A 27857-nucleotide genomic window follows, 5' to 3' on the forward strand; every position below is an offset into this window, starting at 1 on the left:
CTACAAAGCTGCCAGAACCCAGCCAATCGCATTAACTCTCTATTCCGCATCACTTTTATCCTCACATCACTGACCGAGAATGGGGTTGCAAAGCCAGGGACCAAGAAGAAACCCAGAAAGATTCCTGGGCATCTCAGTATGTTACTGGGCAAACAACCTCTGAACTTCTCTCTCTCTCTCTCTTTCTCTCTCTCTCTCTCTTTTATTCCATAAAATGGAAACAAGATATTTGCTTTACCTGTGACGTGCTGAAAGAAGAGAGAGTCTCAGTCCGGGCCTGGATCTATGCTGTAAGGAGAAGGGATTGATCATATCAGCCAGAGATCGGGAGAAGCACCAAGGCCGACAGATTTAACAGGATGGTCAAGAAAACACCACCGATTGTCCAAAATCGGCAGGGCCTAGTTACCCTTGAGTTTGGAGTGGAGAAAGCTGGATAAGGACAAGAAAATATTAAAAAGCAAATGAGAGAGAACAAAGTATTTTGTGATTATTCTTGGTTTTGACATTGCTTATTTGTACTTTCTTTCCATGAGCCATATTGATGTGTTAATAGTGATTTTTTGGTTGTTGTTAGTCACTTGTCTCATAAGAATGTTGGGAGAAGGGGGATAAAAGGCCACCTTTTTACGGAATGCTAAAAGAGATCAAAATAAACCCATCTGCTAAACACATTTATTATCTACTAAATGAAAAAGGAATGTCTCCCACTCTGATCTTATCTTCCCTGAGCCAAACACCTAATCTAGGGGTCTATCTATCTATCTATCTATCTATCCATCCATCCATCCATCCATCCACTTAATTTTCTTTTCTATTTGCCTTTTCATTTTCAGAACAAGGCTGCCTCTGATAGTCTTCCAGAAAGAAGCCCAGACCTCAAGTTGGCAAATCTAGAGTTTACTCCATGGGAAGTTGTTATTAATTTATGAATTGCCAAAGCCAAAGCCAGCACAAAAATGATAATAGTAAAAATAAGCAAAACTCTTTCAGACTTTCCTAAGTGTTCAAAGAGTTGTTCACACTGCCCACGTATCACTTTACCTTTCCAGTGAGAATATGGTGTCATTAAGGATCAATACAGAATGTGACAATGAGCATTTATTGTCCTCCTATGTGCCCTGGTTTGTCCTAAGAGCTGGGAAGGGAAAAAATAAGTCATTTAACTGGTGAGATTCGCAGCAAACTATTGATGGTCAATTTGGGAGAGGGGAAAAAGCAATGCATATTGGGGGCTTCGGGGCTTAAAACACTGTTGGAGATCATCTGTTACAGTACAAATAGTCATGTATTACTTGTATAATTAAAAAATTAATTATTAATTAATTAATTTTTAATTAAATTAAATTAATTTAAATTAAGGTGTGGCTCAGTGGTTGAGCATCGACCCATGCACCAAGAGGTCGCCGGTTCAATTCCCAGTCAGGGCACATGCCCAGGTTGTGGGCCCGATTCCCAGTGGGGGACATGCAGGAGGCGGCCAATCAATGTTCTCTCTCATCGATGTTTCTATCTATTGCTCTCTCTCTCTCTCCCTTCCTCTCTCTCTAAAATCAATAAAGAAAAAAAAATTTTTTTAAATGCCCCAAAACATTAGCCCTTCACCAAAGGCACACTGAGCTGCAGGACAGTGGCGTGGCCTGGCTTTCTACAATGTGTAAGGAAACATGGTTTCTATGAGCCACACATCAGAGACTGGTTCCTCCCTTCCACAGGGCTCAAGGCAAGCCTGCTGGCTCTCAGACCCACTTCCTTCCAGGCTGCCCGTCAGCTCCTGTGCCCGGAGTCAAGGAACAGGAGACAGCAGCTTACATTTTACATCGCAGGGATCACCCCCCACCCGAGACTGAGCTGACATACCCGGCGCTCCGGCTACACGGGGCAGGCGCCCCCTTTGTCCGCACAACCACAGCGTGGCTGCCGGGCCGTGGAAATGCTCGCGTGCGGATTCACGAATGCTCTGGTCTTTGTGGTCTTTTCTGGCTCAGAGATGGGAAGATTCATTAACAACAAAAACAAAGGGCGGAGGGAGAAAACTCTATTACAGAGAAAACCCTTAAAAGATCCCAGCTATCTGCCTGATACTCAGTCTTCCTAAACACAGTCTCCGCTTAACCCACGGGCTGCTCAATGCTCCTGGCCGCACACGCTTCCCGCTCCCAGCGTACATGCCACGGCCGTGTGTGTCCTCCAACTGGAAAGTCAGGCAAAGGGGTCCCTAACTGGAAGATGCCTTAAAAGGAGTGTCAAAGAGACCGACCGAGGTGTCGCCGAGGTCTTGCTGCAAAGGGAGACAGACCCCAGGAGGAGAAATGCCTATTACCTGTCCGGCACCGAAGTCCCCAGACCGGCTCCTGCTATGCCAGACGCCTAAAAGCAGCCAGATGTCCTCTACGCGGCCATTGGCCCTTCAGCCTCCTCGAAGGCCTCACGCCCACTGAAGAAAGAGCCGAGCAGGACTCATTGCGAGGGTCAGGCAGCTCCTGGCCAAGCTCGGCCTCCCTGCTGACCCGTGCCTCCTGCCCTGGTCCTCCGAGCCTCACAGATCCATTCCTGCCAGCGCTGCTGTTTTCAAAAACAAGAAGTGATTTCCTGGTCCTCTTCCCCGGATGGCGTGTGCGATTTCCCTCACGCCCATGGGAAGTCCTTCAGCTCCTTCTTATCTGAAAACCTCTCCACTGAGTGGCCAGACGTGTTTGGCCAATGCCGCTCAACCTGGCTTTCCCTTCTCCAAGGAGGAAATCAGAAAACGGAACCAACGCAGACCCAGGCGGGGTAGAGCTAATGACAGGTGTAGGATGCCTGGTTTAAACCTCAGAAAGATGGCCACCTAATTAGACTGTGATTTTCAGAGAGGAAAGAAAATTAAAATTATTGATGAGTTCTTTGTCCCTAGCAGTGCCTAAAAGTTAGAGAATACGAAACGTCCAAGGGGATGGGAAGACCTAAAGAAGTGGCTTGGTCCCAGCCCAAGGCTTTAGGGATGGCTTGACTTCCAATATGCCACATGAAGGGACAGCGAGTTCTTCCAGGTTTCCAGGGAAGCTCTTCGAAACTTTGTGCATCAGAGTATAAATTCTGTGACACTCCCAATATCATCTTGATAACATTACTCTATGAAGATAAGGAGGTCCATGGAAAAGGGCCAGTTGGCAGGCTGCAGTCAGGTTGTTGGGTGTAAAGACGAATTCTAATCAGAGTGTTTGTGCTGGAAGTGACCTACCCGTTCTCATTTCACAAGTGAGAAAACGGGCCCGAGGAGAAACAAGGACTTGCCCAAGGTCAGAACACCCATGGGAAGTAATAGATTATCATCCGCTCCTTCTTAAACTTTAGTATGGGGAATGCTGTTCAGCTGCCTGCCGTTGAGCTTTGTCCACGGAAAGTCTGATGAATGAGGCCTGGCCCGAAGCCAGGAATCTGCATTGTAAGTCAGTGCTGTGCTCCAGATGAGTCTGATGCAGGTAGTCCCCCGGCCGGAGTCAAAGCAAGAGGGTAATAATACTACTGAGCTTGTAGCCACCAGTGAGAGCCTGACACAGAGGGAGAGCTCCAGAATTGTCCATTACTGTCTGGAGACCTGGCTCTAATCCTCTAAGCCCGTAAGTCTTCCCTGTTCCGCACCGTCTCCCTTTCTCCTTGCTCGCTTCCCATCTGGCTGAAGCTACCGCTCTTAGACGTCAGCAACCACCAGCAGAACTCAGGCTTGAGACAAAAGTTAAGGATTTTGATGTAAAAGGAGGCAACTTCAAAATATTATTCTTTCACTTCTTGGTACTGATTCTCCATTGTGTTGTCCAGCCTACTCCCTGCAGTCCCTGGGCGGGAAACAGGTGGCTGTCCACCCACAGCTGACCCTCTTTGCTGGTCCCAGGTGTGGCTGGGAACGCACGTGTAGCCAGTCTGTGAGCTCAGGGGTGAATGGAGATCGGTCCAAAGCACAGTGATCGCATTCTCCTTGAGGGGCATTGGGGTAACTTAGGCATGGGGCTGGCTGTGGATGAGATCACCTCTGGGTTTACTGCTGGTGGCACAAAAAAATGTTCTTGTTGTTCCAGCTCCTGTTGAGTTTTCTGTTATTTGTAGCTGAAAGCCACTATAATAAAGTGGTGAATCACTATAAAAATAAATCTCCTGATTCTATATAAAATATTACCTTTGGCCAAAAAAAAATTGGAAAAAAATCGAAACACATACACACGGAGCCAGATAGCTTAAATCATATTCTAAAAATTTCCAAATTAACTTCTTATGCTAAGTATGTGTGGTATTGACTTGTTCTATAAAAATGGACTAAGATACTCCAGATTCTTTCTTACACTAAAAGTCTATAATATTAAATGTAAGTACTGGAAAAGCACCTGGGTCTGAAAACCCAGAGTAGCTGTGAGCTCCCGATCTGGCCAATAGCAGCTCTGTGGAAACAGATGATTTCATCTTTCTGGACCTCAGTTTCCTCATCTGTAAAATAATAATACTCCCTACCTCAGGGTTGTTGTGAAGATTAAGTTTTTAAATATATGTAAAACTACTTAGAACAGCCCTGGACGGTTTGTCTCAGCGGTTGGAGCGTCGGCCTGCAGACCAGAGAGTCCCAGGTTCGATTCCCGCTAGGGGCACGTACCAAAAAAAAAAAAAGCTTAGAACAGTGCTTGGCACATAGTGAGCATGTGTGTTAACTATTGCTCTTTTTGCAGAGAACAGACTTCTGTTGCAATAATCGTTGCATGTGGTTTTGGTATTGTCTTTGCCTTTGTTGTGTGCTAGCTTCTCCTCGGGTACTGCGTGGATTGATTGGCACTTTGCAGATGCTTCTGAAATATAACCTATGTTCTCTGTCGTGAGCTTTGGTTCCTTTGGGGGTGACTTGAGTGGACTGGCATAAATGTAGATGAGTGATGGCAGCTGTGTTTGGAGGAATGAAGAAAACGTAGGAGGACACTGGGTGTTAACACAATGGTAAAAGACACACGAAGAGCTTTGCAGGCTGACAGCGTTGGGAAGTAAATGTCTAGTGGCAGAGTTAGCCCACAACTGCAGAAAAGGAAGCTGCAGACCTTGATACTTCCAAAAAGATGAATAATGTGGGGAACTTGACTTGGACACATCTTGCCTTAAGAAATACCTGCTGCCCTGGCCAGTTTGGCTCAGCGGCTAGAGAATCGGCTTGCAGACCAGAGAATCCTGGGTTCGGTTCCTGCTACGGGCACGTATCTCAGTTGCAGTGTGTCCCCTGCCCTGATTGGTTGGGGTCGTGTGGGTGGCAACCACTCCATTTGACTCTCTCACATCCATGTTTCTCTCTCTCTTCCTTCCTCTCTCCCTCCCTCTCTATCTGAAGATAAATGCAAAAATGTCCTGGGGTGAGGATAAAAAAAAAAAGAAATACCTGCTGTCAGAGTGAGCTCCTGGGTAAAGGCTTCTTTTACAACTGCTCTTTTTTTACCAGCTTGCTTGGGGCTGTCAGTTGCATTTGGCTCTGTGACACGGAAAGGGGCGTTGTCAACGTGGCTGTCCCTTTGCTTCCCCAAGGAGCAATTCCTCTCTCACCCACAGTCCTGTTTGTTGCTAGGAACACTGTGTTTGTCGCACTCACTTTACAATGAAAACAAAGACAAATAAAAAATGGAACCACCATATGGTCTCGGCTGCCACCCAGAGTTAACCGCTGATGGGAAGACTTTGCCCTGTCCCTGTCGCTGCTACAGTTGCGTGGTCTGTGATAGGGGCCCTTCTCTTGCATTTTAAGATGTTGAAGTTGGTAGCAAGTTGACTCCAAACTTCTTCAACCAGACTGCGGTGGCGTAGCCAGAGTAGCTAACTTGCTGGCTGGTTATCTATGTTTGTGTTAGTATGAAGTGTCCCTTAGGACTTGAGGGCGTAACCTCATTAGAGACAAAGCTGTTTTCATAAGCAGAGGTGTCGGCACCAAATAAATGTGTATTTCTCGGCATGTTCCAGGATGTTTCACCCCTCTGCCCTTTCTCTTTTTCCACCTAGCTAACTCTTGGTGACCCTTTCAGTTACAGGTGTTATTTCTTCCAGGGACCTTCGTAGCCCTCCCAGCCTTGGCCAAGAGTCCCTCCCCTCTGGTTCTATACTGCCAGGTGCATGTCTTTTTGCAATTACCACAAGGTATTCAAATAATTCTTTCAATGTATTGACTGTGAGCTCCTTGATGGCAGGGACTCGTCCCATTTATTGAATACCCAGCTCCTAGCATACTGCTGGCAGATCGCAGGCCGTCAATAAAAGCAGACAAAATGAAATCAATCCTTCCGCTCTCCCGCTAGATCCTCCTCTCAGCACTAGAATGCCCACGGCAAGATCTTTGTAACTCTTCTCTGATGATGCTTATTCCCGGGTGATCTCGCGAGTTTCAGGGTTTAAAACCAGCGATTTTCAGCCTTTTTCTTAATCTCATGGCACACATAAACTAATTACTAAAATTCTGCAACACACCAAAAAATATATTATTTTTTTTTTGCCAATCTGACAAAAAAAAAAAAAAGGTATAATTTTGATTCATTCACACCAGATGGCTATTGTTGTGTTGGCTGTTGTCATTTTTTTATTTGACAATGTAAGGGAAAAGCGGTCAGTGCCCCTGATTAAATAGTCAGGTGTTGCATGTTTTAAAAATTCTTGTAGCACATTGGTTTAAACCCTTGGGTGGATGACCTCCAAGTGTGTACCTCTGTCATGGAACTTTCACTTGAATTCCTGACCCATATATTCAACTGCCTACTTAATATCTCCACTTAGATGCTCGATCGTATCTCACATTGAGCATGTCCAAAACGAAACTTCTGAGTTTCCCTCTCAAACTAACTATTCCAACAGCCTCTCCCATCTCACTAAAGGGTATCTTCATTGTTCCCGGTTACTCAGAACAAAACTCTGAGAGTCCTCTTTGAGTCTTCCCTTGCACACTTCATGTTTAATTTGACCTCAAGTCCTGTTAGCTCTACCTTCAAACTACATGCAAATGTGGGCATCTCTTACCTCTTCCACTGCGATCGTTCTCATTCAAGCCATCATTATCTCTTGACTGGATTGTTATTGCTCTGCTTGGTCTCTGTGCAAGACTGCAGTTGGACGGTCCTCGTAAAACAGACGTTGTATAATGTCCACCTCCTATGCTCAACCCGCCGGCACTCCCATCTCACACAGTCGAGGTGAAAGTCCTTCCAATGGCCTGTGAGCCCTGTACCCTCCCGCCAGCATCCCTGCTCCTCCCACCATTTCTTCCCTGAATTCCTCTCCTACTTCTCTCCCTCTCACCACGTCGCTCCAGCGTGCTGACCTCTGCGGGCGCCGGGCGCCATTCCAGCACAGAGTCTTCCCGCTTTGCTCTTCTCTCCGCCTGGAACGCTCTTTGGCAGATACCCTCGTGTCTCGTTCCCTGTCTCCTTCCCTCCTTGGCCCAAACATCGCTTTCTCAGTAAGGACTTAGCTGACGGCCATATTTCACATTTCAGTCCTCCCAATCCTGTTTCCTTGATTATTTTTTTCCATATTACATACCACCTCTAACATACTATATAATGTATTTATTTGTTTATTGGCTGTCTTCCCCTTTCGCCCCCAACTAGAACATAAGCTCTCTGAGATACCTATTTGATTCACTAAAGAAGAATATTTGGAAGTGTCACATAACACACAAGCAAAGTTATGAATGCCACGCATTGGCATGTACACAGCAGAAGTATATGCAAAAGTACACAATGATTCAACTTTCAAAGCACTCTGACCTCAATGTATCAGCAAGGTAAGTCCTGTTTTGTTTTTGTTTGTTTTTGGTAATGCACAGCCAGATGTTGGCAACCCTTTTGACGCAATGTGGCCCAGGGTCAGCTCTGGTTTGTATTTCTGCCTCAAGGCCAACAAAATTACCCTCTGGCTCTGACCTGTCCTGATGCAAGGAAGCAACCAAAAAATAATTGGGCAGTTTTACAGTATACAAATGGTCTTATTCTTATCTTTTGTATGTATATCTTGGCAGAGTCTCTGCTAATAGGAGTTGATCAGACCTGTGCTCAGCTGCAGCCTCTCAAGTTTTACTTGCACGTAAAACTGTTACTGGATTCATTCCACCCGCAGACAGAGTTATTACACCTTCTTTGTGTGCATATCTCTCAGATAATTATGTTATTTTGCTATGGAAGATTTTAAAGCTTCCATCTTTTGAACCAATTGGATACAGTTGATAGACCCCTTCTACCCACGTTCCTATGCTTCCAATGATGATCCCAGATTCTGCCAGAAACCCAAAGCACCCTCCTTGTGGAATTCTGCCTGTTTTGCAGAATTCTACTCCCAGCACTACCTTCCCTGCCCTTTCCCAGAAGAGGGAAGCACAGCACACGGGGGCAATGGAGGCAGATTTAGGACATGGCTCCATGGAGGTATCCCAGTAACCCTTTCTTGACCTTGGTTGATCTTTTGTTGAAGAGGGCAGGCCGTGAATCATCCCCACACTTCAGATTCCACCTTGAATTCTTAGAGGCAAGATACCATCCAGGTAGCAGAAGTGCCTACTGATACCTACAGTGTGGCATATGTCACCCACAGGCTGCAGCCATGAGGCGTGTGATGTCAGAGTTATTGATTGACAAAATGTGTCATTGACTTCTCCTTCTTCACTCCTCCTTCCCCATCAGTATTATGGAGAAGAACAGTATATTTGAAGACATGGATGTTCCTTCTTGTCTTGGTCTGGGAAGGAATCTATCGAGAAGGAAGCTGCATTTCCTCTAAAGTACAGATGTTCTTTTGTCCGTGAACTCTGGAGAGTCACTCCTATTCTAACCTTCACTCCATAACTGCTCATCCTGGGTACACACGCTCTGCACCAACAGATATTGAATACCCCAGGTAACAGTGAGCATGATATGCAAACATCTGGTAGACCCTGGTTTGGGCCTGCAAAGCCCTGTCCCATGAGGGCACCTCTCATTTACAGTCCATTGTTCTCTACTGTTTTCAGGTCCTCAGCATTTTCCTTGACCTCAAAAGAGAGGTCTTCCCCATTTGTGCTTCTGATTATAGAGATAATTTCATCAAAATGCATCAAGTCAATGCATAATGCCAAAATCACTAGGCAAATATGAGCTGAAAAGTCACCCATGCCAGGAGAAATCAGAATCAAGGCATTAGAGTAAAGAGGGCGTCTACTCATTCATTCCAGCTACCTTGTGTTGGAGGGAAGCTGAGCAGCTTCACTAAGGTCACAAAACACCCCTTAGTGTCAGAGCCAGAATTAGAATTTAGATCTTCTGTCTTCCATGCAGTACTCTTAACATTATGCTCTGGTGCCTGCCTCCCTGGCCCTGGTCCTTAGAAAAATATACTAAGATATTTTTCCTCTTACCTCTAAATTGGGACAGTCCCACAGGTACAAATAGAGTGTTTATCTCTGTATCTAATGTCTAAGGTAGAGTAATGATTTCTGAGTAGAGAAAGAGATAATATTAAACTTGAGTTATGCTTGTTTGTTTATTTGTTTTTTGATGCTTGGTTTACAATTTAATTAGTGCCAGAAATGATGCTCTAAACAATTAGCCCAATTTTGCCAGCACCTAAATGCTTTCATGGAAGGATGTTAAGTAATTCTAACATATTGGAATACAGCTGAACTAAAATTGTGGTGAATGGCACCATGTCGTCTGGAAAATGTGGTGCCGGCTGACATCAGTAGCACAGGCTACCACCCCTGTGGCAGGACTTGAGAAGCAACAACAGCCAAAATAACCCCCACTGATTCCTAAAACTGCACTTTTAGAAACAAATTACTTTAAGTGAAGGAACAGCCTGGACTCTGACTCAAATACCTTTGAAAGGTTGACATGTTGCCATCTGCATATAAACGTGAGTTAGTTTCAGTCATCAGAAGCTTTTGTATGGGAGAGAGTAGAGACAACCGGAGGGCAATGAGGTTAGAGAGAAGTGAGGAATAATAGAGAGGGGGCAGTATTGCACAGAGCAGTGCTTAACTCCATGGGGCAGACACAGCTCATTCATTGAAATGATCCTGCTAATTGTTGGTGGGATTGCTACAATCACTTAGCCTGACAATCCCATTGTTTTCGTTTTCTCACTCCTCAAAGTGGCCATTTCACACCTTCTCTTTTCTCCTCAGTCTTTTTTTTCAATACTTCTAAAATGCTTTTTATTTATTTTTGTTACAGATGTTTCTCCTTTTTCCCCCATTGACACCCTCCTCCCCCTCCCTCCCCGCCCCATACTCAGCTTTGTTGTCCATGTCTATTGGTTATGCATACATGTATATAAGTTCTGTGGTTTATCTCTCTCCCCCACCACCTCCTCTTCTGGGGATTGTCAGTCTGTACCCCACCGCTACATCTCTGGGACTACCCTGTTCTTCAGATTATTATGTTCATTATATTCCACAAATAACTGAGATCATATATACTTGTCTTTCTCTGCTTGGCTTGTTTTGCTTAGGATAATACTTTCCAGGTCCCTTCATGTCGTCTCAAAGGATAAGAGATCTTTCTTTCTCACAGCTGCATAGTACTCCATTGTGTACATGTACCACAGCTTTTTTATCCATTTGTCTACTGATGAGCACTTGGGCTGTTTCCAGATCTTAGCTATTGTAAATAGTGCTGCTATGAACATGGGGGTACATATAGTCTTTCTGAATGGTGTTTCAGGCTTCTTAGGGTATATTCCTAGAAGTGGAATCACTGGATCAAATGGCAATTCAATTTTTAATTTTTTGCAGTAACACTATAGTGTTTTCCACAGTGGCTGCACCAGTCTGCATTCCCACCAGCGGTGTACTAGAGTCCCCTTTTCTCCACACCCTGGCCAACACTTATTGTTTGATGATTTGTTGATGGCAGCCATTCTGACAAGTGTGAGGTGATACCTCATTGTTGTTTTAATTTGCATCTCTCTGATGATTAGTGATGTTGAGCATTTCTTCATATGTTTCTTGGCCATTTGTATGTCCTGTTTAGCACCTCTGCCCATTTTTAAGCTGGGTTCTTTGTCTTCCTTTTGTTGAGTTGTATGAGCACTCTCTATATATTGGAAATTAACCCCTTATCTGATACATCATTGGCAATGATGTTCTCCCATACAGTGGGTTGTCTTTCCATTTTGATGGTTGTTTCTTTTGCTATGCAGAAGCTTTTGAGTTCGATGTACTCCCATGTGTTCATTTTTTCCTTTGTTTCTGTTGCCTTAGGTGATGTATCAGTGAAAATTCTGCACAAAACAACACAAAATCTGTGGGATGCCATGAAAACAGTTCTGAGAGGGAAGTTCATAGCACTGCAGGCCTACCTCAAGAAACAAGAAAAATTTCTAATAGACTATCTAACCTCACAACTTAAAGAACTAGAAAGCAAACAAAAAGAAAACCCCAGAACAAGTAGAAGGAAGAAAATAGTAAAGATCAGAGCAGAAATAAATGGCATGGAGACCAAAAAAACAATTCAAAGGATCAATGAAAGAAAGAGCTGATTTTTTGAAAAGATAAACAAGACTGATGGACCCTTAGCTTGACTCACCAAGAAATAAAGAGAGAGAACCCAGATACACAAAATCAGAAATGAAAGAGGAGATGTAATAACTGACACCACAGAAATACAAAGGATTGTTAACAAATATTATGAACAATTATACGGCAACAATTTGGACAATCTAAGTGAAATGGACAAATTTCTAGAAACACATAGTCTCCCGAAACTGAACCGGGAAGAGATAGAAAACTTGAACAGACCAACAACAACAAAGGAAATTGAAGATGTAATCTCAGCCTTAGCAGCAGCCTTGTTGTTTTCACTGAGGAAACAGAGTCAGTCATACAGGACCGTTCATGTTCCTCCACAGAACCTCCAACACTCTCATCCCTGCACTGCCCTCTCTGCCTTCCCTCCGCTTTGAGAGGATGACACGTCGCTGCTCCTCTTGATGGCTTGCCCCTTTCTCCCCTTGTCTCTGGGTCTCGTTTCCTCTTACTTCCTCAGCACTGGATCAGTCCCATCAGCACACAAACATGTTCTAGAACGTCTTTGTAAAAGCCTTTCTTGGACAGGCGTCTTTCTCTCTCTGCACTGACTGCAATGGTTTTCTGCTCCTGTGCACAAGTCTTGAACAAAGAGCTGAATACATTTGTGTGCCCTTCCTCAGCCCTCTTCGCTGGTCCCAGAGTCGGTCAAATCAATATTCCTTCCCCAGCATTGCAGAAAGCAGCTCTCATGGCGGTCACCATGGCTCCCGTGTCACCATAGTCAAGGGTGCGTTTTCTGTTCTCATCTTCCTTGATCCCATAGCACCGCTGGACAGAATTGGCCACTCCCTCCTTCCTGAAACCTCATATTCTTCTGGCTTATGTGGCACCCACTCTTCTGATGAGCCTCTTTCCTCCCCGGTCCCTCCTCCTAGTCTCCTTGGTGGCCTTTCTTCCTCTACCTGATCCCTAAAAGTTGGTGTGCTTGACCCAGGGTTCCACTGACCTTTTCACCTGCTTTATTCCAGGGTGACCTCGTCTGGATCCATACTTGAAAGAACATTCATGGACGAGAGCAAAATCCAGATTTTTTAGATGTATAAAGACGGAGAAGGCCCTGGCTGAAAGGACCACTGAAAATAAGCTTTTGTGCCACGAACTCCTTTGGCCATCTGGTGGAACCAAGCGACTCTTTCTCAGAATTACGTTTTTAAATGCGTAAAATGAAATACATAAGATTACACTCTATTGAAATATAGTTACTGAAATATTAAAAAATGGTGTGGTTTAGTATTTACTTCTCTCTTTTTTTCCTTTATTGATTTTTACAGAGTGAGGAAGTGAGAGGGAGAGACAGATAGAAACATCTATGAGAGAGAACATCGTTTGACCGCCTCTTGCATGCCCCCCACTGGGGATCGGGCCCACAACCTGGGCATGTGCCCTGACCGGAAATCGAACTGGCGACCTCTTGGGGCATGGTCAACACTCAGCCACTGAGACACAACAACCAGACAGTATTTACTTTTTTATTGATCTATTCAACTCAAAGATTTAATTAGGCAGGTTTGATAACTATCATAAGTTTTAAGTGGTGATGGGAATAAAGTAGATTTTTGAGGATCTGTAATAGAATATTGTGATAGAAAAATATCTGATTGCTATTGGTAACATATCATAGGTACTGCTAATACTGTTGTGATTTATTACCTGTGTTCCTAATTAAAGGAAATTCTCAATTTCATGGACCCAAAGAATTTTATTCATATAGTTTCTATTAACTTAGGTTAAAGACCTATTTGAGAAAGAAGGAATTGAACATGAGAACCAATCATTTTAAAACTATCTTTTTAACTATTAATTTTTAAATTATTAGTTTCTTAAAATTATTAGTTAAAATGACTAATTTGGAGATAGGACTATAAAAGAAAATATTAGCTAAAATATGAAGTAACTGTGAAAAGGAGCATAGTAGGTGCTCAATGAATACTTTTTTAATGAATCGAGGGAAGATTTTGCTTAGCTCTCGTCTCTTTTTCAGCTGGCTTGGGTATATACACCATCAGGGGAACCCAGTACTTTCAGAAGCAGTCACAGCATGGTTTTGATTGCTAAGACACTGTGCACACTAATGACCCCTACAGTCTTGTTAATAATAGGGTTACAGGAGCCCCTAATATGTATGGGGAGGTACTCCACCATCTAGCCAAAGAGTGGAAGTAATTAATTCCTGAGGTAGAGCCAGATATTCCCAAGACATAATAGATACTTAATAAATTTTCCAAAGCCTACAATGTGAAGGTAATACTAAGAGGTCAAATCACCTTTTGGTCAACCAGAGAAGGCCACACCTATGGTAAAACTACCACCTCCTGAAGTATGCATCCCTTTTTTTTTTTTTTTTTTTGCTATATGTCTAACCGTTATGTCCCAAGACTAACACTTCTCCCAGTTCTTCAGAGGAATGATGTATTCTTTAAAATTCCCTTTCAAGCCCTGTCCAGTTTGGGTCAGCTGTTAGAAAGTCGGCCCGCAGACCAGAGTCCCAGGTTCGGTTCCCGCTAAGGGCACGTGACTCAGTTGCAGTTTGTCCCCGGCCCTGGTTGGGGTCGTGTGGGTGGCAACCAGTCGATGTGTCTCTCTCACGTCAGTGTTTCTCTCTTTCTTCCTCTCTCTCTCCCTTCTGCTCTATCTGAAGATAGATGAAAATGATAATAATAATAATAATAATAATAAGAAGAAGAAGAAGAAGAAGAAGAAGAAGAAGAAGAAGTCCTTGGGTGAGGATTAAATAAATAAATAAATAAAAATAAAATTTCCTTTTAAGCCCTGGCCAGTTTGGCTCAGCATTTGGAGTGTCAGCCCACGGACCCAGGTTCAATTCTGGTCAAGGGCAAGTACCTTGGTTGCAGTTCGGTCCCTGGCCCAAGTCAGGGTGGTGTGGGAGGCACCCAGTAGACATGTCTCTCTCACATGGATGTTTCCCTCTCTTTCTTTCTCCCTCTCTGACTGAGGATAACTGGAAAAAGTATCCTCGGGTGAGGATTTAAAATAAAATAAAATAATAAAATCCCCTTTCAAGAACACATAATATGTCAGGCACAATGACCATGTTTGCCTGAGAACGAAATCGGAGAAAGAGTGGCTGGCGCCTGTGTCTCTGAGGGTCACCAGCGGCTCTGAAATTTAGCCAGAAAGAAGCTCGCTGAGGAGAAGCATGAAGTTGGGGACAGTGGTGGTGAGAATGGAAACAAGCTAAGTGAAAATTCATCAAAACTCCTGAAGTTCAACTCCTTGGGGAGAAGGAAGAATGTGCCTTCTGAAAGCATGGAGATGTGGAATGTTGGGAAAACACACACACACCCCAAAAAAAACAGAGCTTGTGACTTAGCTTTGGGAAAATTAAATATTTGACAGTTAGCAAGATCTTGCTAGACCACAAACACCACTTTTTGTTCTACCGGTAGTAAGTTACTCTTAAAGGCAATGGAAGGACCCAACCTGTCCGGACATTACACGCAGGACTTGCTAAACTAGCTCCGTTCAGAACAACGTGCCTCTTTTGTTGTTGGGGAGAAGCGTTCATTGTTCACGTCAAGAGGCTTAGCTGTAGATGTACTGGGTTCCCCGCCCCTGCAAATGTGAGCCATGGATAAGCCATGGCTTGGGCACCCTCTTTATTTACCGGTCTGTTCAGTTTCACTCGGTGATGGCCAGCTCTGTGAGTCTGTCTGACCGTCCAGTCAGCCTGCTGGCCAAGCTGGTAAACCCAAAGGCTAGTTGCCCTGGGCTCTGGACTCTTGCATTCTTCAGAAATAGATGGAGTGAGAGATTAAGGGAAACGTGTTCACAGTGGCTGCCACTGGCCTTCGAAACTGCCCAGAATCGCGTAGACTATCGCCTCGGTGCATAGAATTGCCCAGCCCTCCACAGCTCCCTCCGATGGCTGTCCCAGGACAAAGACAGGTCCAGTTTTGCAAGTTCAAGTCCTTTCCCAACGACATCGCCTTCTATAATTCAGAGTTGCCTCTCAGGACCTCGAAACTATTTTTAGACCTGAGACACAGTACACAAAGCGCAGCTACGTATCAACAATACGTGATTATTCCAGGCCCACGCCCCTCACGTTGGCCTCATCTGACCTGAAACATTGAGAGGAAAGCCACATATATTTTTAGTCTCTTCCTGAATTCCTCAAATGTCCTTCCATTTTCCACTTTATTTAGGGCCATTAAGATCTGGCCTGTGTGTTTTACATGGTAATATGTGCTCACTCTTAAAATGTACCTCTGCTTGGGACCCTTTATTTGGACCTGCTGGTTCTCATTAAATATGGGCACCCATGTAAATGACCATCACTTACTAGTCTAAATTAGAAATGTGCTCAATTCATCCCTTCCTAAGTGCCTGAATCACCTTACACATCGGGTGCCCAGGGGTTGTTTCTATGAACTAACAAGAACGATATATAAGTACACTTCTATGTCTAAAATCATAGAATTTTCCAGGAATCGTGTAATGAATTAAAGAGAGAAAACTGGTTTCTTAAATCCACGAATACACACATATACATATGTGTACACCTATAACACACATACACACACACACACACACACACTCATACTTCTCTGCATTGCAAAATCGAAGGGGTAAAGAAAGCATCAGCCAGCACACGCAATCCTGGACCACAGAGACACCCAGCATGTTTGACGTCTGGACCATATCTTTTATGACTTTCCCCTCTTTTAGATGAGAACTTGATTTTCAGTATCAATCCTTATTTTCTTGTTCAATCTTTGCATTTAAAACAAGTAAAAAACAAAACATTTCACCTTGAAATATTATTACAATTCAGTAAAACGTTCCATTGTAAACTAAAATGTGTACTTGCCAAATAAAAAGAGTACATGTTGCAGGTCGCAGGTTGCACAGCCCTTCACTGTTTTAAATTTTAAACACGAATAAAAACTCCACGCGGTCCCATAGAATGACAAAATTGAAGCAACTCCTGTTCAGTTTCTCGCTCTTCACAACCACGTGCTAACACCGCTTGTTATTTATCTACTGTTCAAGGCCAAGGGCATGTCATCAAACCGCAGGGGGTGAGAGACCCTACAGCAAGCTCAAACATTTGCAAGCCTGTAGGAACCTAATCCTGACGCAAACACACGTGGCTGAGTCCCTCTGTGTCAGGAGCCAGTATGTGACTGAGTTTTCTGATTTAACTTCTAGGGAGAGTACAATATTCATTAAAAGATAAGTAATAAAAATACAAATTATGAGCTCATGTTATATTGTTGAAACTCACCAGTGAGGGCAACAATTGTTTAGAATTTAGATCAACAAAACTATTTTTAGGAAGAGTGTGTTATCACTGACATTGTTTGGAACGGCCACCACGTGATCATTTTTTTAAAAAGGACTTTTAGTTGGTTTTATTATTGATTTTAAGTTCTCTACAGACAAGTACCACTTGTTGCTGGCACCCAGGGGTGCCTTTGCCCACATCAAACCCCTGGTTCCCCGATTCCAGACTGTCTCTGCTAAGCTTGTCACTCAGGCACTGGAGACCTTTGTGCTGCAGGGTCACCCCACTTTTCTTTACATTAGTCCACCCATTTTAACTCAGAGCAGTCCTTTAGGGATACAGACCAAGGGGGGGTTGCCACTAGCAAGGTGAAGTGGGGGTGAGCCTTCGGAAGAGGTGGCCCACGTGAATGTCAGGACTCACTAATGCGTTTCCCATCTTCACCAAGGGAAGGTGATCTCGCCTTCCCCTTCCCCTTCCCCAAGTGCCCCACCTGCTCCTCATTCCGGCTCCTTCTGGAAACATCGCCCGGACCAGAGGAAAGGACAGCTACATAGCTCTCTCTCTCCCAGTACAGTCCTAGGCCCACCAGGCCACCTGATAGAGAAATACTAAGAGTGGTGTGCGGTGCCGGGGCCAGAGGGAAGCCAGCTTTCCCTCCAGCTGACCCTGAAGGAAGGAAGCAGGAAGCCCCGCTTGGGGACTGGCTGTGCTGTTACCTCCTGACCCTCTCCCCAATCCAGCACCCAGAGGGAGTGCAGGGAGCAGGCCTCTGCAGCACTGTCCACCCCTCCCTCGAGATCAGACACCTCGTCCTGTACAAGAAACAGTCCTGATGGTGACTCCTCAGAGCTCCCACCACGCCAGGTCCTGACTGAGCCTCACCACTGTGTGAGGGAGGAGGCCCTGCCAGGCCCGCTCCACAGACGGGAAACTCCACTCAGAGCAGCTGATGGGGTGGGGGGGGGAGCCCAGGACCACCTCCTGCCTGCGCCTTCTGTCCTGCCTGGGGTGGGGGTGGGGGCTGAGCCCACCCCTCACTGCAGCACCTGCAGATACCGGACCCTTAACCTTCAGCCATCGCAGTTAGGCTGTTGGATGTACAGCGTTAGGGTCTGTCTATTGCTAATCAAGTCCAGCTGCTCATACAGCAAGAATTAGAAATGTGTAAAGTGAACATCTAGATCACTTATCAGTATAATATGTGTGCAATCAGATGCCAGGTACCTTATTCTAGTCATGGGTCTGCCTGCGGCGCCTGCCCTTCAAAAGTTGCCCTCCTCATGAAAGTGTTACAAGCAGGATGAGTGCAGTTAAATACCATCACAGGGACATTGGGGGGGTTGTATCATGTCACCCACCTAACTGCTTAAATCCTCTTTTAATAAGTCTCTTCGTCTGAGTCACATGTCATTAAATTTTTCACCAAGTATTTGTTGAAAATCTGTGCACCAGGCACTAATCTAGACCCTGGAAATAAGCAATCACTAAAACTATACCCTCAACCTGTGGGTCGCGACCCCTTTGGGGGTCCAACGACCCTTTCACAGGGGTCGCCTAAGACCATCGGAAAATACATATTTCCGATGGCCTTAGGAACCGAGACACTGCTCCTCTGTCCGTCTCCAGGCGGGCCCGCCCACATGCAGATACGCCCACATACACATACAACATGAAGAACCGAACTACAGGTCGTGGCATTAGGAAGGTTGAGAACCACGGCCCTGGGAGTTTACTTTCCGTCTTGGGGAGAGTGCTCCTAGCCTCAGGTCCGACGTTGCCCCTGTCTGCCTTGCTCTGTGCCCCCGGAGGCCGGCCCGCACCCACATCCTTGTCATCTGGGAGGGCAATGGGAAGAATGGGCAAGTGGGGGTCCCAGAGAAACTGAAGGATGGAGGAAAGAGTTGGGGGCAGGCTTTTACTCCCCACCCCTCCTTGCCAGGCTACAGTTTGGGTAGTGGCTCTGTTTCTCCACCCTCAGCCACCGATTCCGGGGATCCCCCCTCCCACATCCACAGCCCTTGCCAGGCTCCTCTGACACGCCGCCCAAGCATCTTGTCCCTTTCTGCCTTAGGGAAGGCAATCAAGGGGTCCCCAAAGCTGCCAGTCTCCTGTCGACTTAACTGCCTACACCATCTCCGTTAACCTCTGAGGCATCATTTCTCTTCTGCCAGAGCCTCAACGGATGCAGCAAAACAGACAATAAAATAAATAAGTTATGTTTCAGATGAGCCAAACGCTATGTAGCAACGTAAAGCAGAGTCAGGGCTACAAGGAGCACCGGAGCGTGTGTGCACACATTAGTGAGGTGGCATCACACCCCTTTCTTCCGTGTCACTGAAAACCCCCTTCCGACCCTTACCCCGCCCCTACCAGCCTCCCTAGCTCGGATCCCCTGTTAGTGGGTTTTCCACCGGGTCCCCGATTTTTCTTCGGGCCAATTTCAGCTCCTACCTTCGAGTGTATGTCTCAGTCTCCCAAGCAGAGTGCCCTCCCGGTCTTATCTTAATTGCAAGAGGATTTGAGGAGTAATCAACCAGCAGACACGTTTTCCATTACGCGCAGTTTGCGAAGCAACATGAATCGCAGTTTAGCTGTGTGTCTGGCTCCGGAGCCGTGGAAAAGCCCGCAGAAAGCGAAGAGTCCCAGAGCTGCTCTGCGGATCCCTGGCCGGAAGGAGGACAGCCCGGGGACCTTCTGAAGCACAGTCCTCCTTTCCAGCCTGACTCTGCCACCTGCCATCCCGTGAGCAGGACATCAGAGCGGAGAACGATGGCTTCCCCCCCCCCGTTCCTCAGACCCTTGATACACACCGTTGGCTGGCCGGTAACACGTGTCGATTTCTTGTATTGTTGTTAGTGTTGTTCTGTGAAGCACCTAAGAGGCCATTGATAACGAACAACTTTTGGGGCTGTTGTCAGAAAGGAAAGCGAGGTTCTGGTAGATGAGGCCACTGGAAGTGAGTGATTCTCTGATGGGGTTCAGGACATGCTACCCCAAAATAGGCACCTTAGCATGTTAGATATTTTAGGCTGAAGGGGTTTGAGAAAATGACAGAAACAGGAAGATCTCTCTGATCTCCCCTGAAACAGATCATAAAGCCCTCACCTGAGAGGTGCCCTTCCTACACCAGGAGGAGAGGAGCATCCTTATTTCCAAGACAGAGATGCCCAGAAGAATCTGAATGGGCAGTCTTGTTAACTGTCCCCCAGTATACAACGCTCACCGCCTACTCTTGGTCCTATGGTAGCTTTTCTCGACTCTCCACTGTGTCAAACCTCACTTAAAAACATGCAGGTCTAGCCCTGGCTGGTTTGGCTCAGCGGTTAGAGCATCGGCCTGTGATCCAGAGGGACCTGGGTTCAGTTCCCACTAAGGGCACGTACCTCGGTTGCAGTTTGTCCCCGGCCCTGGTTGGGTTGTGCGGGTGGCAGCCACTCTATGTGTCCCTTTAACGTCGATGTTTCTCTCTCTCTCTCTCTCTCTCTCCCCCCACACACACACACTCTATCTGAACAAAATATCAAAAAATGTCCTCGGGAAATGAAAGCCACTGTGTCATGTAACACTTATATTAAATACGTGCATATGCTTTTCCCCTGTAACCTCATTTTATCGGTTTGATTTTCAGACCCCGCCAGAGACTTTAAGAGGGTGGAAGAAAATGTTTTCCTTTTCTTCGCCCCAAGCCACTGAGGACTCCTTGCAGCCCATCTGCTGTTCTCACCGCAGGAGAGACTAGACCTCCGTGATGGTCATGGGCAGGGTGCTTAGTAAGTCCCTGCAGTGGCCACTGACCATGACTTTCAGGTCCTGTCTGTGACCTTCTCACCAGAGTCTCAGGGTGGGGTCTTCATTCATTTATAAGCTCTCCAGGTGAGTCTTGTGAAGGCTGACCTCTAAAAGCTACTGTTCTAGGGACTGCCACCCATATTCTGCTACAAAGTGCTTCTCGGGGCGCTCCCCTCTCCCCAGAATTCTTCTCAGTGTTTTCATTTTGTTTCCCCTTTTTTCTGATTATGTCAAAGCAAAAGCCTCGGGGACTCACTGCTCCCTCCTTTATGTGATTCCTTTCTACCTGTAGACATGGGACTCTGGCTTTAGCGTGGTCAGTTGAGTGGCCAAATTCAAGGTATCTGACTTGAGTGCGGACAGGGCCGAGCTGGGGTGGGAGCCCAGTGGGCTCAAAGGCGAGGGGACGTCAGGAAATGGACGGGCACTGGCTGCCCCAGCAGCTCACGGAGGCACATGGTGAATGAGCAACCAGATCGGTGTCATGGAGGACTTCAACTGTGTGGAAATTAACCCAATGAGGGGAAAGAGCAGGTTCATAAAAGATGATTGTTTCTTGGGCTCAATGAAAGTAGTTTTCTGCTTATTTCCTTTTTATACAATCACTGTTAATTCCAACTATTTTTAGTAACTTCCCTTTGAACCCATTGTTTTAAAATTCAAAGTCACTTTCAGTAAAGGTTGAACTTTGTTATGAAGGTACGGAATGGGGGGGTTCCAGTAATTAATTTCACTGGTGACCTAAGGCGAACAATTGTGTTGTATCAAAAAAATCCTGCCTTGCCTGGTGCGGCTCAGGGATTGGGCTTTATCCCACGCACTGAGAGGTCGCCGGTTCGATTCCTGGTCAGGGCACCTGCCCGGGTTGTGGGCTCGATCCCCAGAAGGGGGCAGCTGATTAACGGTTCTCCCTCATCAATGTTTCTCTCTCTCTCCCTCTCCCTTCCTCTCTCTCTAAAATCAATAAAAACATTTTTAAAAAGAAAGAAAAATCCTAAAACATATATGCATTCAGCCCATTTCTTCTACATAAAACCGACAGTTAATGGAACTGAATCTACTTTGGAGGAAGGAGGATTTCCGGATGCTTCTAGATATTCAGAGTGGCATTTGCATTTCAACTACTGACACGGGAGCTCATGTTTCCCTCACAGGAACTTGGTTTTTTATGATTTGTGATTATTTCTGCTCCTGCAAGCCTCGCTTGGATGCATCACTCACTGTGGTCAAGAACACTGATTTGATCACTGGCTATTCTTTACATGAGTCTTTTTCTTCTGAATCTTTGGTGTGAGAAGTTTAGTTTGTGGCCATGACATAAAAAAGGTAGTTTGTTTTTGGTTTTGTTTTTGAGCAAAGGGAAACATGAAGCACCCAGGAGCTTCTCTTGCCATCCACCCCTCCACCCCTCCCTCGTTCAAGGTGCCCTTGGATGTCCAGCCTCTTCCTGCTTCGTTATCACAGAGGAAATAACAAGCCTAGGATGCAGTTTGGCCTTCGCCCCTTGGCCACACTCGAAGACTCCACTCTCATATCTCCACAGTCCATTCTCCAAAGGCTCAGATTCAAATTGTTCCAAAATGCAGAGAAACTCGCTCAGAAGCCGCAGCTCGAAACCCCTGTGGTGGGACGAACCTCTGACTCAAGTATTTGCTCTGGATAACAAGTGACTTCCTGCTTCGCAAACACAAGTGTCAAAAGGCTAATTTTTAAAATTCCAAAGAACCTTACAAGTCGCCATATTTTGACCACTTACAGGCCAAAGAGAAACAGGATAGCAGGAATATTTGGGTTAGATTTTCTTAAACTACAGACATAGTTCAACATTAAAGGAGCATTACAGCAAAGAAGGTAAGAGGTTTAGTCATTCTTTCCCCCCAGGAATTTTCACATTTTAGTGCAGCTCAAGCATCACCTAAATAATTTTGGCTAAGCTCCTGGCTTCACACTCAGAGATTCTGCTCCGTGCAGGGCTACAGACCAGCCCTGCTACCACCTGGGAACTTGTGAGACATTCATGAGCCCATCCAGACCTGTGGAACCTAAAACGCTGGAGGTTGGGTCCGATAACCAGTGTTTCAATGAGCTTTCCAGAGGAGATTGTGATGCTCACAGAAGTTTAATAACCACTGGGATGCCCTGGCTGATTTGGCTCAGCGGTTGGAGCATCAGCCTGCAAACCAGACAGTCCCGGGTTCGGTTCCCGCTAGGAGCACGTACCAAATAAATAAATAAATAAATAACCACTGGGATATATATATAGCATGCTTATCTTTTAACTTAGGGTTCTCACTTTGAAAAACCACCAGTTGAATCAAGCTGTGCACACATTTAGAGAAACACTGGCTCGCAGGTGAGCTGCTGGGTTAGTTCATGGGGACGCTGTCCTGTCACTAAAACGACACAGTTACCTTCAGCTGAAAGTCTTCATCACTGGGGCTACTGCCTACACATCCAGCTTCCCCTCTCCCTCCCGCTCTCTTCTCTTCTTACTCTTCCCTCTCTGACCCCCTGGACCCTGCAAACACCGTGTTCTCCAGCCTCTGCCCGGCACTGCCTCCTTCCTCTATTGTCCTGTGTCTAACTCCCATTGTCCTTCAGGTCCAAGTCAAGGTCATTTCCTTCAGGCAGCTGTCTTTGACTCACTCTAGTTGTGTGTACACTTCTACACCTCACTTCCCTCTGTCAAAGCACTTACTGAGCCATCTTATAATGGTCTATTTGTGAGCAATTCTGCTATTCTATGATCCCCCCACTCTCTGCCCTCACCCCCAAGGCAAGACTTGTTTGTCTACTCTTCTTTGCCCCGTTCCTAGCTCCATGTCAGGCACAGGTGCTCAATTAATGTCCGTTACGACTAAATCCTCAAGGTGGCGCATTATCAGAGAACTATAAGAGGTGACGTCTGCGACACCAGACTGCCTCAGTTCAAGTCTTAGTTCTGCCATTCACTAGCAAGTTGCTTAATCTCTCTGTTCCTCCGTTTTCTCCTGTATGAAATTGAGATAGGGAATTGTTGTACAAAAGCCTCAATGCTCGATGCTAGCAACAAAAGGTATCTAAGATACTTCTGTAGTGAGAACATCACTCCCGTCTTCTTTTTCCAAATTTCCTTATGTCTTCTCTAGGCTGCCAATATTTCTTTCTCCTTTCTCCTCTTTCTTTGACACAGTGCTCTCTAAGTCTACCAGGACATCCTGCGTATAACCATCAGAAGTGTGTGTGTCGATGTAGTTTGTAGGTTTTGTTTCTGGAATTGTACTAAGGTACATCAGGAAATAGAAAATAGGGACTAGCCAATCCCAAACTTAGAGGTCTTATTTTTGAAGGATAATTCATAACAATAAACAAATCCATATGCTCTTGAAAGTTGTCATTGATGAAATTATTGTCTGAAGGTGGGTCTCAAGTAACATATAGGTTTAGTAATTTATAGCAGATACAAAATTTAAACAGACAAACAAAAGGCAGAATTGCCTGGGGAAGTAAGGAGAACTTACAGACAACATGTGGGGAAGCAGATTCTTTTCGCACAAAATTACTCAAGTTTCATCATGAGTGGGCAAGTCTGATCTCCAATCTAGTTACATTAGCAGTTTGTTTACATATTTGCATTTTAAAATCCTATCTTTTCCAATAAATTGCACCATATTCACTTACTGGACAAATAGGTTGGGGCCTCTCTTCTACAGAATACTGTTTCAGGTTCTGTAAAAACAAATCATCCGTGGGTTTCCCAAACTCACAAAATTTATTGTCACCGTTGGTGGTGGTGATAATACTTCTGTTGTTATTATTACGTGCTACCCCTTGCCAGGAACCAACTCCATCACAGGGTCTGTGCTGAGTATTTTTTAAAAATTATTTATGTACAATGTCACTGAATTTTTATAGTGATCTATTAAGTAGTTAACTATTCCAATTTTAGAAAGGGAGGCTTAGAAAGGTTCAGCAACTTGCCAAGCCTTCATTGAAAACTTCATAGATTGGAGGTCAAACAAACGTAAGGTTTGAGTCAGATTCTGAACCCCGAACCCAGCTCTTACCACCATGCTATGTGGCATAGACAAGATAAGCTGCCGAGACATGTGCGAACCAAAAGGTAGACACACGATCGTGTGAGGGATGCTACAAAGCGGCAGAGGGTTTTCTTCCAAACGTGTGGCCCAGAGAGGGTTACAAATTCAGCAGGAAGAATGTCTCTGCAATCAGGAGTCCAGATGGCAAAATAATTAACGTACCCAGAGGAATGCAGGGAGGGGCCCCAGTATAAACACTTTTCTAAACACAAAGTGGCAGATATTTTCTAAATATTGTTACCTGCATAATTAACTATGCAGCAGACTTTGGAAGAAACATCCAAGGCACGGACTGAGAACTGTGGACCCAGCGGTCCGGCCTCCCTGCCCTGCCCCCACCCCTACTTCGCGCACGCGCACTCTGACTTTGTAGGGCCGGTAGAGCCTGGCAATCTACATATGGCCACCGCTCCCACCAATTGGTCCACTGGTGATTTCTAGACCACATTTGTGTGACCATGATTGGTATCTCCAGTATTTTATGTCATGTTGCTGTTCTCTTGTACTAATATTTTACATGCATTATTACAAAAACCAAAAATAGACACTTTAGGGGGATAAGAGTTTTCAAAATAAATAGCAATTTATATATTTTGTTCTTCTCGCCCAATGGAGGATGCAAGGAACTGTCACCACCCAGGGCTGGGTGAGCCTCTGGCCCTGTCTGCTAAGACCCATCCCCGCCCTGCTCACTCCCTGGAGACAAGAGGTTGTGAATTCTGTGCTGACTCAGTGTTCAGGCTCATCCGCCTGTGGGCCCCACCGGTCTCCCTCAAACAGCTCAGCAAACCTGTCTCTGCAGGTGGAGCGGTGAGTTGTTTACACAGCACCAGCTCCACTGTGACGTGGCGACCTGGACAAAATATTAGCTCTGCTCTGCCGTGGCCACCCCACTTTAGGTGCACGAAAATACAGGGTCACTCATGACACGTTCAGAAATTCTCCCTGAAGGTAAATTGCAATTCATGCTGAAGTCCAAGTTGTCATTTCTTTTGGTTTTTAAACGGGGATTGAAATCTCAAACAGGAAGTGTTAGAATTGTGATTTTGATTTTGAATGAAGTATCATTAATAGTCTCAATGTGAGTAGTTTAACTTAAATTATGTTAAAATTAAAAAGCACTACTATATCCATCCCCAAACAGCAAGGATGTGATCTCAGCTCAGGGATAAATTCACCAAAATGTCTGTTTGTTAAGTGACACTTATATTCCCCAGTCTTTATTTGACGTGTATTGAAAATTTAATGTGCCACATACCAGGCTAGGGGCTAGACATAGGAAGAAGAATAAGGTGGCATCCCTGTATCCCAGGGAAGATGTGCAAGCGAGCAATCACTGAGGACACAGATTCAAGAGGCACTGCAGCAGAGGCTGGTTAACGCGCTGTGAGGACACCTGGACCAGAGGTCAGTTCTGCACGCAGATGGAGAGACGAGCGAAAAGGAAGTCATCTGGGGGCCTTTAGAGTGGGCTTTGGAGGATCAATAGTTCACCTGGCGGAGAAGGGAGGAAAGAGGACTCTACACAGAGGAATGATCTGCAGGAGGGATGTGGTGCAGATGGAGACGAGGAGGTGGTCCAGGTCATGGCCACCGGGAAGGCAACGCAACAGCACAGGGAAAGGAGCCCGCCAAGAAAACTGAGCATGAGCAGCTAGAGAGTAGGAGGAACCCCTGGAAACTCTGGTGTCCCAGAAGGCAGGGACAATACTAGAGGAGGTAAGTGGTCAACAATATCAAATGCTGTAGATAATGAAGTGAGATGGATTGGGGCACATAGGGGCCATTGAGAAACTTGTCAAGAGCATTCACTACGGGGCACTGAGAGGTAGGGCAGACGGGAGACAAGGCAGAGTGGTTTGCAGGGTGGATGGCTGGTGATGACATGAAAATATGAGCATCTATAGTTCTTTCAAGAATTCCTTGGTGAGGAGGAAGAGTAGCTGTGGGGTTGGGAAAGAGCTGCTGTTCCTATTGTTTGGGATGAGAAGGACCTAAGCAGAATGAAATGATCATGGGGAAGAGCCAATCAGAGAGGGGTGGAGTAAGGCCATGGGGAGGGTGGGAGGAGGTGAGGGCTGAGCTCTGGTTGCAGGGAAGGGTTGTCTCTCCCTTGGAGACTGGAAAGGAGGGGAGAGATGGGTGTTGAAGTAAACACTTCTATGGAGTTGGTGGTGAGAGGCCAAGAGAGCTATTTCCTCTGAGAAGGCAAAGCTATCTCCTGAGATGAGGTGTGTGTGCATGTGTGCACACGTATATGTCCATGTGTGTGCGTGCACTTGGCCACACTAGTGCTTGGACATTTGAGGATAGTGGAGGCATTACAGGAATGTCTCTGGGTATAATTAGTCTCCGGCTGGGTGAGGGTTCCTGTGCCTCTTCTGATCTTCCTGGGATTAAAAATACAGTTATCTGGTTTCTCTACATTCTCACTTACAATGTGTGTGTGTGTGTGTGTGTGTGTGTGTGTGTGTGTGAGAATATATCATATGTTCTTAAAGTTTGTTGCGGGCTTTCCCACAGTCCTAGTAAACCATGTGAAGTATATGCTCAATAAATAACTTCATTGATTGAAAAGTCTTTCAACTGATCATGCCCCTGCTTAGCCAAAAAAAAGCAGACTTCAGTGGGGAAAGGCAACTATCATTCTAGGTGTGTCAAGCTCAGGGGACAGGGGACAGAAACCGATCAGCATTTTTAGTAGGAAAGCAGGCTATGGTAAAGAATGCAGAAATGTTACCTGGTCTGAATGGTGATCGGGTGCATATTATGATATTGAACTTATGCCTTATTACTATTTCCTCTGCACCCACCCCCCACACGCACACACTCTCAGACACTCACACACACATGCACACATATACACAAATCTGCTGGTTCACGCACACAACCCAAGTTCAAAATCTTTCTACTTCTTAGAAGGTCAGGAGCATGGTTTTCCGTGATGTGGGGACACAGGAGCACTGGACATGAGAAAGGGTTAACTAAGGATCTCTAGTAATACTTCCACTTGTTCTCTGAGGAGTAACAAAGAGAGGAAGCACAGCCTTTGTGGAAGGAAATTCCCAGGCCCCACTTCGGACGTTCGCAACCTGCCCTGTGAACCCCTGAGGAGTGTCCGATGATAAACACTTGCAAACAAAACAATCCAGAAAAGCATTTTTACTAACATGCTCAAATTTTCACCAAAGGG

The 27857-nt window shown here is 45.5% G+C and overlaps 1 protein-coding gene across 3 annotated transcripts in view; it reads right to left on the minus strand.

The window, feature by feature from the left end:
* ADGRF5 (adhesion G protein-coupled receptor F5) overlaps positions 1-27857 on the minus strand; it is a 108052-nt gene that overhangs the window by 72011 nt on the left and 8184 nt on the right. For 2 of the 3 annotated variants that reach the window (XM_036249428.1, XM_036249426.1), the window contains exon 1: positions 2324-2507. The exons of the other annotated variant lie outside the window; for it this stretch is intronic. The gene's annotated coding sequence lies outside the window, so the exon portion shown is untranslated. Of the gene's footprint in view, positions 1-2323; positions 2508-27857 lie in introns of those variants that run through there. 3 annotated transcript variants of the gene reach the window in all.

This window comes from Molossus molossus, unplaced genomic scaffold (assembly GCF_014108415.1).
Source record: "Molossus molossus isolate mMolMol1 unplaced genomic scaffold, mMolMol1.p scaffold_m16_p_8, whole genome shotgun sequence".
NCBI lineage: Eukaryota > Metazoa > Chordata > Mammalia > Chiroptera > Molossidae > Molossus > Molossus molossus.